The sequence below is a fragment of the Saccopteryx bilineata genome, chromosome 12 (genome assembly GCF_036850765.1).
Source record: "Saccopteryx bilineata isolate mSacBil1 chromosome 12, mSacBil1_pri_phased_curated, whole genome shotgun sequence".
In the NCBI taxonomy this organism is placed as follows: domain Eukaryota; kingdom Metazoa; phylum Chordata; class Mammalia; order Chiroptera; family Emballonuridae; genus Saccopteryx; species Saccopteryx bilineata.
This window is the reverse complement of record NC_089501.1, coordinates 23,784,223-23,800,099: the sequence shown is the minus strand read 5'-3', so window position 1 is coordinate 23,800,099 and position 15,877 is coordinate 23,784,223. Positions and strand designations below refer to the sequence as shown.

At 34.6% G+C, this 15,877-nt stretch overlaps 1 protein-coding gene and 1 pseudogene across 1 annotated transcript in view; one reads left to right on the top strand and one right to left on the bottom strand.

Annotated features, from left to right (window-relative positions):
- The window catches only part of THEMIS (thymocyte selection associated), a 204,718-nt gene that overhangs the window by 143,298 nt on the left and 45,543 nt on the right, over positions 1–15,877 (top strand). The window lies entirely within an intron of this gene.
- LOC136316425 (ragulator complex protein LAMTOR3 pseudogene) lies at positions 6,915–7,286 on the bottom strand (annotated as a pseudogene).

Here is a 15,877-nt window from a genome sequence, read left to right as displayed (position 1 = left end):
ACTAGCAATGTGGAGCTATTTAAATTTTAAATAGCTGAAATTAAAAATATAGTTTCTTAATTCAACTAGGCACATTTCAAGTGCTCAGAGGCCACATGTGGCTAGTAGCTAGTGTGATGGATAACTCAGATACAGGACACTTCTGTCATCACAGAAAGTTCAGGTAGAAAGCTTTCCTATGGAATAAATAAGTGTTCTTTTAACTTGCAGTACAGATAATTTTGATTTTCTACTTTTCCTTTTGGAAATAAGGTGGTTACATTTTTTAATTATGATATAATTTTATTTTATTTTTGCTACAAAACCACAAATTGACAGAAACATTATAATGAGGAAAAAGTTATTATATATTTTCTACTTAGCAGAAAAAATTTAGATTAATTGTAGTGGTGTTTTCTATTAGGATATAAAAATTAGACTGCCAAGAAGTCACTTTTTGGAGTTCAGTGACATTATCATACCCTCATAAAAGTAAACAGTGAACCAATGTGATGAAACTCACTTTTGAATTACATTAAGTAGCACATTAAAAACCAGAAAATATACCAACACTCTAGGCTTTATTTCTTTAGCTAAATAAAAGAGCTATCATGTCAATCAAAAATAATTAGTGAAAAATAATTGAGAAGGCAGTTGACTGATAGAGTAGTCAGAAAAAAATGTTTCATTTACAAGTGCCGGTGTGTTTCTGAATTTTTTAATACTAATTATTATTATCTCTTTATTTTTATTATCACCTTATCAAAAGTAATATTAAAGGCAATGGACATAGAGCCACTTAAATTTGGTCTTGGACATACTCTGTAAGGAAATGTCATATAATAGTTTTCATCTTATGTGCTGTTGCAAAAATTGAAATTGATTAGTAATAACCTTAGGTTTGGTAAAATTTGTCTATGATTTTATAGTTGCATTTGATCTATGGATTAACGAGATGTTTGTGTGCTACCATTGTAACCTGACAGCAGCTCTATACTGTTGTTCCTCCACAATCATACAAATGAGAACCTGCTTGCATATTGATATTTTTGCATGTAGATTTTTAGACAGTTAAACAAGGTTAAATTGAAACCCTTTACTTTTTAAAGACAATGCTGATATGCTGATAACACCTTTCTTTTTTAAAAGAAAAGGAGAATATTTTAATGTTATATCTGATTCTATACTATGAACCATTTGCAGTATTTGGATGAGTTTAGTGTTGAATATTGATTGCTCAAGTATGTGACATGTAAGATGAGAATGTTGATGATTTTCTGCCTATAATTTGTGGACAATATTTGTTCAATATTCAATTAAAAATTATACTGTCAATACCAAAGTAAAAAATAAAAACTTTAAAAAATGGCATTATATATGTCAGAGGGTTTCTTCCAGCATTCTATAGGACAATGGAAACAAATGTATATTTTGGATCAAAATGTGAAATGTGAAACATTCTATTAGGAACATCATAATTCTTGTTCTTTGACATCTCCATTGGTGTAATAGTAAAGATCCAAAACTTACTTATATTGGGAAGCCAAACTAACTAGTCCCTTATAATAACATTTAATTTGGAAAAGTGTTTAGGTCTTTTTTATTTAAGGAGTCAATGGTTATCATGAGCTATACCCTTGAATTCTGTTGCATGGGTCTAATTCATGATGATGATACTAATGCCAAATACAGTTTTGGATCATTGTATGGTCCTGAAAGATATGTTTTATAGATGCTGGCTGTTTTGGAGGAAAGATGCCTTACATACCAGGAGAGCAAAATTATTCTTCAATGAAGTGTTACCAAAATAACAAGCCTGTCATACAGTTTTTTAAAGAAGGTTCTTCAGCCTGACTAGTCAGTGGCGCAGTAGATAGAGCAATGGACTGGGACACAGAGGACCCAGGTTTGAAACCCTGAGATTGCTGGCTTGAGTGTGGGTTCATCTAGTTTAAGCCCAGGTACACCAGCTTAAGTGCGGGGTCGCTGGCTTGAGCATAGAATCATAAATGTGACCCCATGGTCTCTGGCTTGAATCCAAAAGTTGCTGGCTTGAAGGCCAAGGTAGCTGGCTTAAGCAAGGGGTCACTTGCTCTACTGTAGCCCCCTGGTCAAGGCACAGAGAAAGCAATCAGTGAACAACTGAGATGCCACAACTATGAATTAATGCTTCTCATCTCTCTCCCTTCCTGTTTGTCTGTTCCTATCTGTCCCCATTTGTACCTCTTTCTGTCTGTCTGTCTGTCTCTCTCTCTCTCTCTCTGACTCTGTCACACACACAAAAAAAAGAAGTCCTTTAAAAAAATGGGTGAAATGGAGTTTTAAAATAATCCTTAACCTGCCTTCTTGGGAAAATTTTCTAATTAGTTGCAATAATTTCTAGAAATATAAGTTTACATATATATTGCATGAATATTATAAGAATTGCATTCACTATCAATACATAATTTATAAACAGTTCATCAATCTGAATAGTTGCTGCCATTCATTGTTCTTTCCTCAACTGCTTTTATTGTCTCCAGTTCTGTCCTTCCAAAATTCCTAAAGTTGTGTTATGGATATACAGAATGCATTACTATTCTCTTTCTTTCTAATCTAGCTCTTTCATTTTGAATCCTTTGTCCCAAGCTTCAAGGTTCTTTTATCATCTGTGTAGGACAATTTTTCTAATATCATTATCAGTCTGAGAGTTGGGCAAATACTCCAAGGTTGCCCAATGAGACTGAAGGAAGGAAATTGCATTCCATTCCCTAGGTGAAGGGGAAACTTCCTTGTCTTCCAGTCAGTGTGAACTACAGAGCATTTTATTGAGTGCTGCCATTAGCTATCTCATGACCATGAGAGAAATTGATCAGTGAACAGAACTGACATCTTAAGAATGGCAGAGTGAAGAGATAGCAAGTGTCTGAGTCTATGACAGCATAATTTAGCCATAGCATCCTGAGCTGCAAATACATATGCATGTCACCACTAGAATACTGTGTTAAGTAGCAATTTGAAAATATTATTTGTAGTAAAGTTTAACTCTATTGAATCAACTGTTATGAAAATGTCCAGAAGCCTGCATTACATAGGTGAGAAAGCTTTTGTAGAAAAACTCTCCAAATCTCTTTACTCAAGTGTAGGAATACAGGGTCTTTGTAGGTTGGGGCCTGCATTACATAGGTGAGAAAGCATTTGTAGAAAAACTCTCCAAATCTCTTTACTCAAGGGTAGGAATACAGTGCCTTTGTAGGTTGGGGACTGCTTATATAATCTATGTTTTGTAATACATTTAAGTAATGTGAAATGAATATCAAGCAGCTTCTTTATCGTATTTTAATTTTCCTATAAATTTCAATCATTAACTTAAAATTGTATCAGTTATTAGCCAATCGTAGAACAAACAGATTTTTCCTGTTTTAAATCAAGCAAGAAGTTTTGGATTGACTTTGTTTTGTGCTACAGTTACAGGAATCCAACCCAAATATTTGTTAGGAGAACAGCTCTTATGTTAATGATGTATTGATATCCTGGTTTAGAATCTGTGATCAGACACAATAAAATTATGCCTATAATTAATGAGTTGTTTTGTGTGTTCTTTACAGATTTACCATACAAAATACAATATGAGGTACATTAAAAAATACTTGAAATGTATATATGAAGAGATACATTTTCTTATAGGCCAAGGCTATGAAAAAATGTATGCCTACTTCAAAAGAATGATATATACATATAAACCATAATATTTCCTTGGTTTTCTCTGTTAAAAGTACATTTTTTTCAATTAATGGTGATTAACATGTGCTATGAATCAGAATAGGACACCAGTAATATTTTCTCTTCCTGTAAGGCCAGCTGTTTCATTACAATCTAGGTTCAATGAGTTAGTTGATTGACATCTGACAGAAGTATCCGAATACCCTGTAATAGTAATGATTATAATGAAGCTATTATACACTTTTTTATGTAGATCATTTCTCATAAGCATTTCCAAGTGCTTGAGGAAGTAGTGCCCCTATTTCATAAAAAAAAAATGAGCAGGGATTAGAAATGACTATTTACTACTGTCCCAGAAGAGATCAAGCAAATTGCCTTTTTAAAAAATACTTAGATCTACTCAAAACTCCAAATCTATTTCTGTAAAACTCGTGACATAGTGTTACAGTGGTCAGTGAAACTGGCTGCAATTATTCATGATGTATTATGCTCGAATAACTTCTAGTTTATTTATACATCCAGGATATTATAAGGCTTATTTTATGGTTTAAACTTCATCTTCAATCTAGTAAGGTCTAGGATCATTTAGGCATATGACTAGGTAATGCTTTGTCAGAGTCTTACAGAATAAGATGACATAATTGAAATCTTACCTCTTTTCAAAGATTCTCTGAACTATTCCTGGTCCTATCACAGCATTTATTTCAGACTTATCTGTAAGCTTACTGCTACATGAGGAATGCCACTTCCTATGAAGGTGCATGGCACAGGCAGCAAAAATCCTAAGGGAGGATTGGAAATATGATAGAGCCTGTGTGTGAACAGGAATCATTCCTTTCTGTTTCAGACCTTCTTTGTGCAGCACTTCATATCTAGTTTCATGAAGACTTTTCTTCTCCATTAATTTGACAGAGAGAGCATCAGTCCTGGGGTTTGAATAAATCCCGAGTTCAGTTGCTTTCCTTGCAGTTTATAATCACCACGTATCTTTATGCTCTTGTCAGTTTTGAACAATGGAGAGTAAAGAAGTTACACACACTGTGAGATGCATAGACTGAATAATTATGTGTTTTTCAGCGAAAGGAAGAATGGCTTTCAGCCTGCAATGAGCTTTAAACTCAACAAGGCATATTATCCTCAGGGCTGGATCGGATTTTACATGTGAGGAGATTTTTGCCAATGGCAATATTCTGGCATGTGAAATTGTTATAGAGGCCATACGCAAAAAAATCATGGAAAGTAAAAGTGAATGAGACCTTAGAGTTCATCCTATTCTACCCGTTCGTTTACAAATATACTGGTAGCCCCTAACACATTGTCTAGTTAGGAGTAGAACTAAGAAAGGAAATTTATGTCCCTTAGTTTTCATTCCAGGGCTGCTTTTATCATGAAATAATTTAAGGTATGAATAATTTGAGGTATGAATATCAGATTTTAATTCAGTAAAGCATCTAAATAGTACATTATTATATTATTATATTATTATAGGTGAAAATAGAAACTGAGTTTCTGAGAGATTGTGATTTTAGCAAGATAATTGTATTTCTTGATTCTCATTTTGGTGCACTATTCACAACACATCCATTTGGCCTTCAAATCTGATTATGTGTGTTGGTAGAGCAGACTCTTCAACTGAATAAATCCAAGTAAATGCAATTTACCCAACAGAGGCACGACTATAGTCCTACCAGCAGATCTTGTTAGCCATTAGTATCAACTCACAGTTTTGCTAATTATAGAAAAAATTAGCAGAAACATCAAGTCTTTTTTTACACGTGCTCACTTCATAATGTGGTATTTTTTCTGGTCGTTTTCCATTTATGGAGAGTTGATTTGGTTCCCTTGGAGGTTTCTTTATTCTTTTTTTCATTTGTAACTAGCCTGTTTTCTGTGAAAGTGTGTATTCGTGTGAATGTGTGCTTGTACATGCATGTGTGTGTGTCTGAGAGAATGGGAGGAAATAGGGAAACTTGCATAATAAAAAAAATAAGATGGAGATTCCTTGTGTCTCTCAATTATCTCTTGACCAGAATATAAAGAATATTCAATATAAATTATGAGCTTTATGCTCTTTCTTTTTATTTTTAAAAATACTATTTTATTTATACTCATGTATTGAAAAAGATGGCTGTAGTATCATGTTTATGTATGAATATTGTAAACAGAATTCAATAATGATTCACATCTAAATTTTATAAAGAACAGACAAACATGAAAACACTGATTGGTTAGAAAGCAGAGTGGGAGAAGAACCATTAGCTATTATTTTCATTAAACAGCAGCACCCTCTGAGAACATTCAAATCAATTAGTAATATTCATCTATACTGCAAAATAATATACACACAGGAAAGTTAGTGATTATATTGATTTTATTACTTTTACTAAGCCATTTAATCTTCTTCACACACAATGCAAAGAAATAAAACAATAAATAAAAATATTCCCTCATTATTATTCATAATAAAAGTATCTGCTTCATTCTGCAGGCCTGGCAGAATGTACAAGAAAGAGGCCCTGGCTGGTTGGCTCAGTGTTAGAGCGTCGGTCTGGCGTGCAGAAGTCCCGGGGTTCGATTCCCAGCCAGGGCACACAGGAGAAGCGCCCGTCTGCTTCTCCACCCCTCCCCCTCTCCTTCCTCTCTGTCTCTCTCTTCCCCTCCCGCAGCCGAGGCTCCATTAGAGCAAAGATGGCCGGGGCACTGGGGATGGCTCCTTGGCCTCTGCCCCAGGCACTAGAGTGGCTCTGGTCACGACAGAGCGACGCCCCGGAGGGGCAGAGCATCGCCCCCTGGTGGGCGTGCTGGGTGGATCCCGGTCGGGCGCATGCGGGAGTCTGTCTGACTGTCTCTCCCCGTTTCCAGCTTCGGAGAAATACAGAAAAAAAAAAAAAAAGAAAGAGCACTTCATGGTCCAGCTGGATCAGAGTACAGTTTTGATTCTGACCCGCTGAAGAGAATCTCATGTAGATGTGGTGACTGGGCTAACTCATGAGAGCTGTGATAGACTGAACCATTTCTGTGGTATCCCCAGATCTCAGTAAATGAGACCTATACAAGAAAAAGATAACAAGCTGGCCATAAATTACATCTATAGATGCTTTCTTTAGTGTAAGGTAGAAAGGGGGCCCTTTCCTGAGTTCATGGATACAAGTATTGTTGTGGTCTCAAGATTGCTAGATTGATACTGCGTCTATAATAATGAAGATAAGGTAGATATCAAAACCACTGTCAGATTAAGAAACTTCTACAACTTGTCTCAAATCTTCAAATAATGGAGCCAGTTCCCTTTATAGACTGACAGTCCTGTTTTAGCCTTTCTGCTGGCTATGAAACTCATCACCAAAGGTAAATGATTAAATTGAGCCACTTGGTAGGTATTATAGTAACAGATGATATTTTTATTTTTTTAAAAGTCCAAGTTTACTCCCTTGGTTTGTTGCAAGAACAAAAGGAGATAAGAAACCACATCTCAAAGCACGCTCCGGAGTGTTACCATTGGCCACTTTAATAACAAAGACTCCATCGCTGTCTGACACAGCAATAGCATGGAGCCCTTCAACCTTTGGTAACTTTTTATACAAGAATCTCTTTGGGTCATCCACCATAGTGAACCCATTTCTCAGGCAGTTTCAGTATCCACGCCCCACTTTCTGGGCTGCCTGATTCTCCTAGCAGCAGGGTTCTGGCTGTCTGCTGCCACTGCACAGACAGCTTCAAACACAGGTTGCTTGGAAAACCCTCTGTGCTCTTCTGACCTAAAAGTGGCTCCACTATAAGTTGTCTTTTGTGCATAAATGCTGTTATAGAAAAATATTTTGAAAAACAGATAGAAAAGCGTAAACATAAACTTGCCTATAATTCAGTACTTAGTTAAATACCTTAATAATTCTGATAGATCTTTCAGTTTCTTTTCCCTTTGCTAAATGTAATATGTAATCAGCTCTTTTCAATTTATTTACTATAAAAGCTACACTTTTCATATGTAATATTATATTTTATGGATATAATATAATTTATATAACCAGTCTTCTATTGATTATTTATGATTTCCAATTTTGTAGTATTAAAATAACATTTTAATAAGAAGTGCATTCTTATTGTTAAAAATTTTAGCACACTTTGATTGTTTAATATTAAGAGCTAGAATTGACACTTCTAGATTATTCACCCAAATTTCTGACTGAATAATCTTACATCAGTTGAATTAAAATTTTAAAATACTGTTATTCAAATATTTCTTGAACACCTACTTTGTTCAGACATTAAGTAGCATGGGAATTTACTGAAGAGTATGAGATATGTGACAGATTGTTATTTGTTTTCCAATTGTTCCTCTATACCTTCTCCTTTGTAATACAGAATCCCTGATTTTCAAGGTATGGTTTCCAGTGTAACACTTTCTTAGCTTTCCCTGCTGCTAGGTTGGTTATGTGACAAAGTTATGGCAAATGAAATACGAACATGAAATGATATATGTCAATTTAAGAAATGTCTCAAAGGGAGGTTGAAGGTTGACCGTGGCAATGAATGTGATAGGTGGAGCTTCAGCAGCTATCTTGACCATGAGTATTTTAGTAAGAGAGAGAAAGAGAACCTAATAATATATAATAGAATATGATTGCTTGAAAGAAGAAGGCAGTAAAAGAATAACTGGTGGAGAAAGAGAGAAATTGATGGATATCAACTCAGGTTGAAACAAATAGTTTTAATGTTCTAAGTATATGTATCAACATTAGGCATTTTATGCTTTTAAATCTTATAGTATGGTCAATCTTTGAGAATTCTATTCATGTTTATAAATATAAGATAATGGGTCTATATAATGTTATTTTTTCCTTTAAATAACATAACTCAGTATGTTGAATTAGAATTGTATCCAAATCCACCCATGAGATAAAATACTGATATACTATGTTTATCCAACAGACCAGCACTTGAAGTTTGATGTATAGAATAAATATACATATTACATAACATGCCATGCATGTATTGTTGTTTTTCTCATAACATAGTGATATTGATATGTTATAGATCATAATTTTAAATGGCTTTCAGAATCTACCTTATGGATTAACCACAGTGTCTACAGTTATTCTGTATTTCTTAGAATTTTGATTGTTATTTGAATGAGTGTTTCTAATTTTTCTCTATGAAATATTTTATATTTAAGATTTGTTACTTAGGCAGCTTTCCTACCAGTAGAATTATTGGTCAAGGGTATAGTAATATTTAAGTCCTTGAGACGTATTTCCAAAATATTTTCCATAAGGTTTGGAAAATAATTTAAGTTCTCCCACGTTACGTCAATGTGGGTACTGTTTTGGTCACTTTAGCTGATTGCTCTATGAAGCTAGAGCATTCTGTTTTAATATCTCTAAAACTCAAAAGCCATCAACGTAAATTCCACTGTGTTTTATTTCTCTTTTAGTCTTTTCCTCTCTTACTTTTTAATTGTGCATTTGATAAAATATGAAAGATCTGGCGCAACATATGAATATTAAGGGGGATGTGGGAATGGAATGAGGGAGACTGAGCAAGAAGAGACTACTAAAGAGAAACTTCGCTTCTACTGAAAATTTTCAAAGGATCAACCTCTTTTAACATCCTGAGCTAGAGTTAGGGACCAGACAATTCTGGCAAACACAATCAAGACATTTGCAGCTTTTGCAACTTATTGGAGAATAATTGCCTGAAACAGTCAATAAACCATCTGTTCCAGTGACAACTTTGATCATTGTACCTGATATCAGATATTGAAAAGTTGATCAATTTCAGTGATTTAATAGTGGTTTTATTTCTAGATCTCAATTGTTTGTATTTACTGTGTAGTTTTTTTTTTTTTAAACCAAAAGCAGGTTTCAAAGGGTAACATTGTATTGTTGGAAGTTGTTGTTCTTTTACCTAAGGAAATACACATAAGCAGTAAGCATAATACAGAAATGACTAGAATAATATAATATTGAAAAAAAACATAGAATTGCTCTTCACTATTTATAGATTATTTTAGCAGAACTTACTCTAAATACAAGATTTGCTTTTGTGTTGCACTGTGAACCTGAGAAATTTGAGCTAAGATTTATAAAAGAAATTGGCTTAATCATCATCATCATCGCACATGTCTAGTACCCTGGGCACAATAAAGTGACTGTAGTTTGTTTCAGTTCGGCATCTACCCACAAAGCTAATATCACAGCAACTAAGAAACACTTGTACATCTTTCTTAAGAGACTCTATCTTAAGAAACCTTTTATTTTCCATCCCCATTACATTTAAGGACAGAATAGTGCATCCCTTGAACATTGCCTTTATGGTCTTACTATTTTTTCAGGTATCTGTTTTTAACTCCTTTTAAGCTGCAAGCATATTTCTAACATGAACTTTCCTTCATTCCATTTGCATCCATGAATTTCTAAATGTCAAACAGACTTTTTCATTTAATTTGGCTCTGGGAGGGAGAAAAATTCAGGGTGACGACATTTTCTCAGGCTTAAACTTCGTATCTGAAATGTTTGATGCCCAGATAATTAACAGTCACGTGATAAACTTGAAATGAAGAGGCTCGAATGCAAAAACCAGGACTGGAACTGAGATACCAGTTATTTTAGTCGGGAGAAGACCGTCACCCAAGGGTACTTCTTTCCTTTAATCTTTGAACCACCTGGCATGCTGAAGAATCAAGAGAATAAATAGCCCACTTTCTCTATACACATGTTGTGTAATATTTCTAAGAAAATTTGCTTTTTTATTATGATTATTTTACTCAATGATTTTTATAGAACTCAGGAAGAAATATTCTTTAACTCTTTTTATTGTGGTAAAATACAGGGGTGGGTGAACATAGGTTTCCAGTTGTTTGTATGGAAAGTAATGAAATAATTAATAAATAATGATAGAAGAATAAGCTGTGTATTCTGCATAGTCATAATTGTAAACCTACTTTTGCCCACTGCTGTATATATGAAGCAAATTTACCATTTAATCAGCTTTTTGGTGTATAGTTGAATGGCATGAGTACATTCACATTGTTCTGCAAACATCAACACCATCCATCTCTGGAACTTTTTCATCTTCTCAAGCTGAAAATTTGTATCCATTGAACATGAACTTTATATTTCCCCTCCTGACAGACCCTTGCAGCTACAATTCTACTTTCTGTTTCTATGAATTTGGCTACTTAGGTACTTCATAGAAGTGAAATCATACAGTATTTGTCCATTTTGTGTCTGACTTTTTTTAATAAGCCTAATGTCTTCAAATTTCATCCATGTTGCTGACTGTCAGAATTTCATTTCTATTTTTAAGATTGAATAATAGTTCACTCTATGTATAATTTATATTTCTTTATTCATTCATCTGTCAATGGACACATTGCTAGATCATATGGTAATTCTGTCTAATTTCTTTAGGAACCACCATACTCTTTTCCACAATGATCCATATTCTCTTTTTCTCCTATATTTCCTATGATTCTCTTGTCTTCCCAACCAGAGAATCATATGAAATATATAACAGTTACTGACTGGCCCAGATAATGGGATGAGACTGCTCAGGCTAGATGGAAGACAAAAGGAATCATCGGAACCCTGATAATTTTCATAATATGACATTTGATCCCCAAACAAATAATCTGGCACCAGTGAAAAATGACAAAAGAAGTGGTTGCTGAGAATAAAGGAAAATAACTGAAGTTCCTATGGTGTATTCACATTTAGAAAGTCAATTTTGAAGCTAAGTCAATTTCATAATTAACTTTATAATTTAACTTTACAAATTTATGAAATAAGAAATTGATTAGGTAAGCAAGTCTGTTATGAGAATGAGGTTTTTTTTTTCTAAAGGATTAACTGAAAAGCAGAGGAATCATAAATGATTTCCACAGGTCACTTAGGACTTGGAGAAGCTGGACATCAAATTACATATAGCTGAACACCTTCTGCTGTGTCTCTAGATTTTTGTGTGCTTCTAGCCTTAAGAATTCACTTTAGAACTACTGTTTATCCTTAGTTGGCTTACTCTCCTCATTCCCTTCATTTTGCATCTTTATTTTGTTATGGAGCAGAGTGCATAAGACATCTGGCAGGTTATTTCTCCCTCTGTGATTCTAAGTCTATAATATTGCAAATAAAATTTGATAAGCAACAGCAAACAATGTTATTCTATGAGACTTTTTCAAGATCAGAAGAAACACCAAAAGAAATAAAAATGGTAATTATATTTAAATGAGGTATAGATCACAGATCATTATTCGACCCTTAAAAGTACTGAAAATGCACTAGAAAACTTAAGAGCAGCGTTTAAAAGAAATGGTAAGCTTACATATACTTTTTTATAATTTATGTATTGTGGACCATTATCTTTTGCTGTTTCCGTTAATAATAACAAACATTAAGTACATGTTAAGAAAATAAAGATGGATGATGTTTTCTGACTTAAAACTGAATTTCTTACAGAGCTGCAGCATTTGTGGGGTTTTATTGGTTTCTAATAGAAGGTGTCTATAAGATTTAAGTACTTTTCAAGTGTGAGCAAGAGAACAAGTACAAATGTCTTTCTATGTATATGACAATGGGAAGAGAGAAGGGTACCTGTTTTCAAACATGATTACAAAAGCAAAGAAATTTTTAATTTTTGTTAGAACATTTTCTGGTAATACACAACATATATGTTTATTTTATAATATATAATAATAATAATAATGCCCCCTAACTTCTCATTGATATTTTCTTGAAAAAGTATTGTACTAAGTGGTTTATATTTTACTTTGGAATCCCAGTAGCTCACAGATGCTCTCTCAAGGTCTAATGCTACGTTCATCGCAGGACTTACTTTGATAGTAAGTCCTCTCCTTCCCCACAACCACATTTGTAACCACATCCTGGCTTCGTTTTTAGATAACAAAGGAAAAATAGTCAAGATGTCTGTGTTCTCATGTCTTTCTATAGCAACGCAGTGAAATAAGGCTGGCCTTGCATATGGTCATTATTTTAGTGACATTGGGAGATTTTAGGCCAATTAAAAGCTGCTATTGGGAGAATCAATTGGATTGGCTGTGCAAATGAGTTTAACTGAAATTGCTTTTTTATTAATCATTTTTGTTCTGTTCTTTTTTCTATAAGTGAGCTATGGCTATGAACAGTTTGAAGTTTATATCCAATAAAGATTTTTATCAATGTTCAAATCTGCTAGAGGTTTCCAAACTTCAATAGTGTTTGTCTGACAAGATACTCTTATTATTCAGGGATCACAAACTGGTAACTTCAGTTCTGAAGTCAATCACAATTATGGTCTGTTTTTCCCCCATGATTTCTGCTTCATGGACTCTGAAGGTGTTCGTGTTTCTAGTACTTGATTTTATGGGTTTTTAAATAATTTTAGATAGCTTTTGTTTTTTTAATTCCTTTTTTCAATTTTCAGTTACAGCTGATATACCATTTTATATTTTTTCAGATGTACAATATGATTAGTGATTATATAGTTATATGTTTTATATAACTATATAATTTATGAAATAATCACCCAATGAGTCTAGTACCCACCTGACACCATACATACTTATTACAATATTCCCTATTGTACTTTCCATCCCTATGACTGTTTTGTTACTGGCAATGTATACATTTTAATACCTTCCTCTTTAGATGGTCTCTGAGATAAATGCTTTCCACCTGCTCAGGAAAAACCCATAAAGCAGAAAGAAAACAGATGATTTTCCTGTTGCCAAACTCTAATTATTTTTTCTATTTCTTCCTCTGGAAGAATCAGGGGACAATGTCTGCCTCACAGTCCAGTGATCCCTTCTCCAACGGCTCGTTTTCCAACCCTGTGATTCCATGCCCATGCACATGGTCAGCAACAATACTGGAGAAGATGAGAATGAGCTTCAGCCTTTGCAAACATGCCCTACCTGAGAACAGATGCTGGTCTGCTCAGTGCAAACACACACCAGCTGAAAGGGAGCCCTTCCTTCAGCGAATAATCTTATAAACCACTTTGTGTTTTTAACTATTAGTATAATGGAATCTTAGAGCATGAGAATATTGGAAAAGTGGTAGATTGTAGAATCATACAAAGCCTCATCTCCGTTTATATATTTGGAACAATTTGTTAGATTTTGCAGCATTCAGTAGGCTGCCCGGGCTCTCCTTGTTTCACACGCCACCTCTTCCTGCCCACTGCTAGTTCCTCTGTTTTTTCTTTGCCCTTGGAGGTAGGTGGAATTAATTTTAATTTACTTTTGTCCCACAGTTGTTCATCCTTGCTATCTTTGTTTCTTGGAAGTGAAAATTGATTTTTTTATCTTGAGCTTCTTTATACAGATTTTGGATCTAGCTCCCAAATGCTTCTCTCTGGACCGCATGTGTTTGAGATCTCTGTCTCCAAACATTCACAGCACTGGCCCATCCAATACGCTGGACCATGGTGCCATGATCTGTCTGTGTCCTGAGCTACCTGTTTATCACTTATGCCTTCTGCATCCTCCTATTCTCCTGGAGGTGTGGTTTATTTGGAGCTCACATAGCAATAGCAATCTACCTAGATACTCTGTGTAAGAGTTCCCTTTCAGAGCTATAGAAATGTCCATGTTTATTTTAGGTCTACTCAAGAACATATTGTGTGAATAGGAACACTGAACCTAGTTTGAATTTCACGTTCTCATTAATTATTTTCTCTCAGGTGTGATGTCCTGCATGTTGGCCCTGAAAAGATGTCTACATCTCAATCACCTGATAATTTGACTATTGCTGTATATGGCAAAAGAATGACTATTTCCTCATGAGGCAATCATGTAATTAAGTCTTGAGAGGAGGAATTTATCTGGGTTAACTGGTAGACCCTAAATGCCACTATACATATCTTATAAGAGAGACAGTGAGGGAGTTTAGACACACAAAAGCACAGAGACAAAGGCAATGTGAAGATGGAGACAGGAATTGGAATGATGCAGCCACGAGCCAAGAACACCAAGAAAATGTCAGCACCCCCCAGAAGCTGGAAGAGGCAAAAAAATTTCTCCCCCAGAGACTTTGAAGGGAATATAGCCCTGCCGACAATATGATTTCAACTTCTGATCTCCAGAACTTTTAAAGAATAGATTTCTGCTGCTTTGAATGAACTGGTTTGGGGAAATTTGCTACGGTAGGCCAGGGAAAAGTGAACACGTATTTCCCAGCCATTTGGCTTCTTACAAACAGGCTAGTCAAAAAATGATCATGAGTTATTTGATTGATTAAATATTCATCAAATATGAATTGAGGACTCCCTGGAAATTTGAAAGGTGAGCAAGTAGAAGGACTGCCAGGAACACACTTTGTAGCAAGGTGGACTTGAAAATTAGCAGGGTCAGGGCAACTCAGGATCACAATGCAAAGCATAGAAGAAGAGACCCGATGCTAGGTTGTGCATATCTGAAAGGCCAAAGAATTTAGTCTAGAACTTACCCTTTGGGCTACAGAAAGAGAGTTATAGAGTAATTTTAAGTAGAGAAGTAAAATTGAAAACTCTAATTTTCTGTGAAAAAAACCTATGCCTCTTTACTATTAAAAAAGGATAGAACGTTCTCTGTTTTCAACTAGTATGAACAATACTACAACCTCTCCTTGTATTGTTTACCTAAATAATTTGACCTCCAATTCCTTATCCACAGAAAATTTTTTATTTTTTTATGCATGATTGTATTCACATAGGCTGCATTATTAGGCAACTATATTATAGTCCCGTTCTCTGTGAATGTGAATTTAGTTCTAGATAATGAGTTGTTGTTGTTGTTTTTTTTTACTTAAATCTATACTGAATTTTAACACTTGCCTTATATTATGCATATAAAAAATAGTTTAAGTTGTCTAAATCTGCAGCATACTGCACTGTGTGGAAAGAGGTGGAGGGGAGAGTTTGAGAATCTCAGGCCGGGTTAAGTTGCCTGTAGTTTTGTTCAATAGCTTGTGCTTTTCTCTGTTAGGTGTGAGTTATATAGGGAACAAATCTGTTTTTTTTTTTTTTTACCTTTATGAGTTCTTGGCTGAAACCCTGTAATAAAAGACAGATTAATAGGTTATACAACAGAACATTTATTAACATGTAGAACTCGCATATATGCATAATCCAAAGGGGTAGCTTTAGAACTTTTAGCTTAAATATTGTCTTAGTAGGAAAAGGGGTGGGGAATGTAGGTCTCTTAGGGGAGAGTAAATGGTTTTAG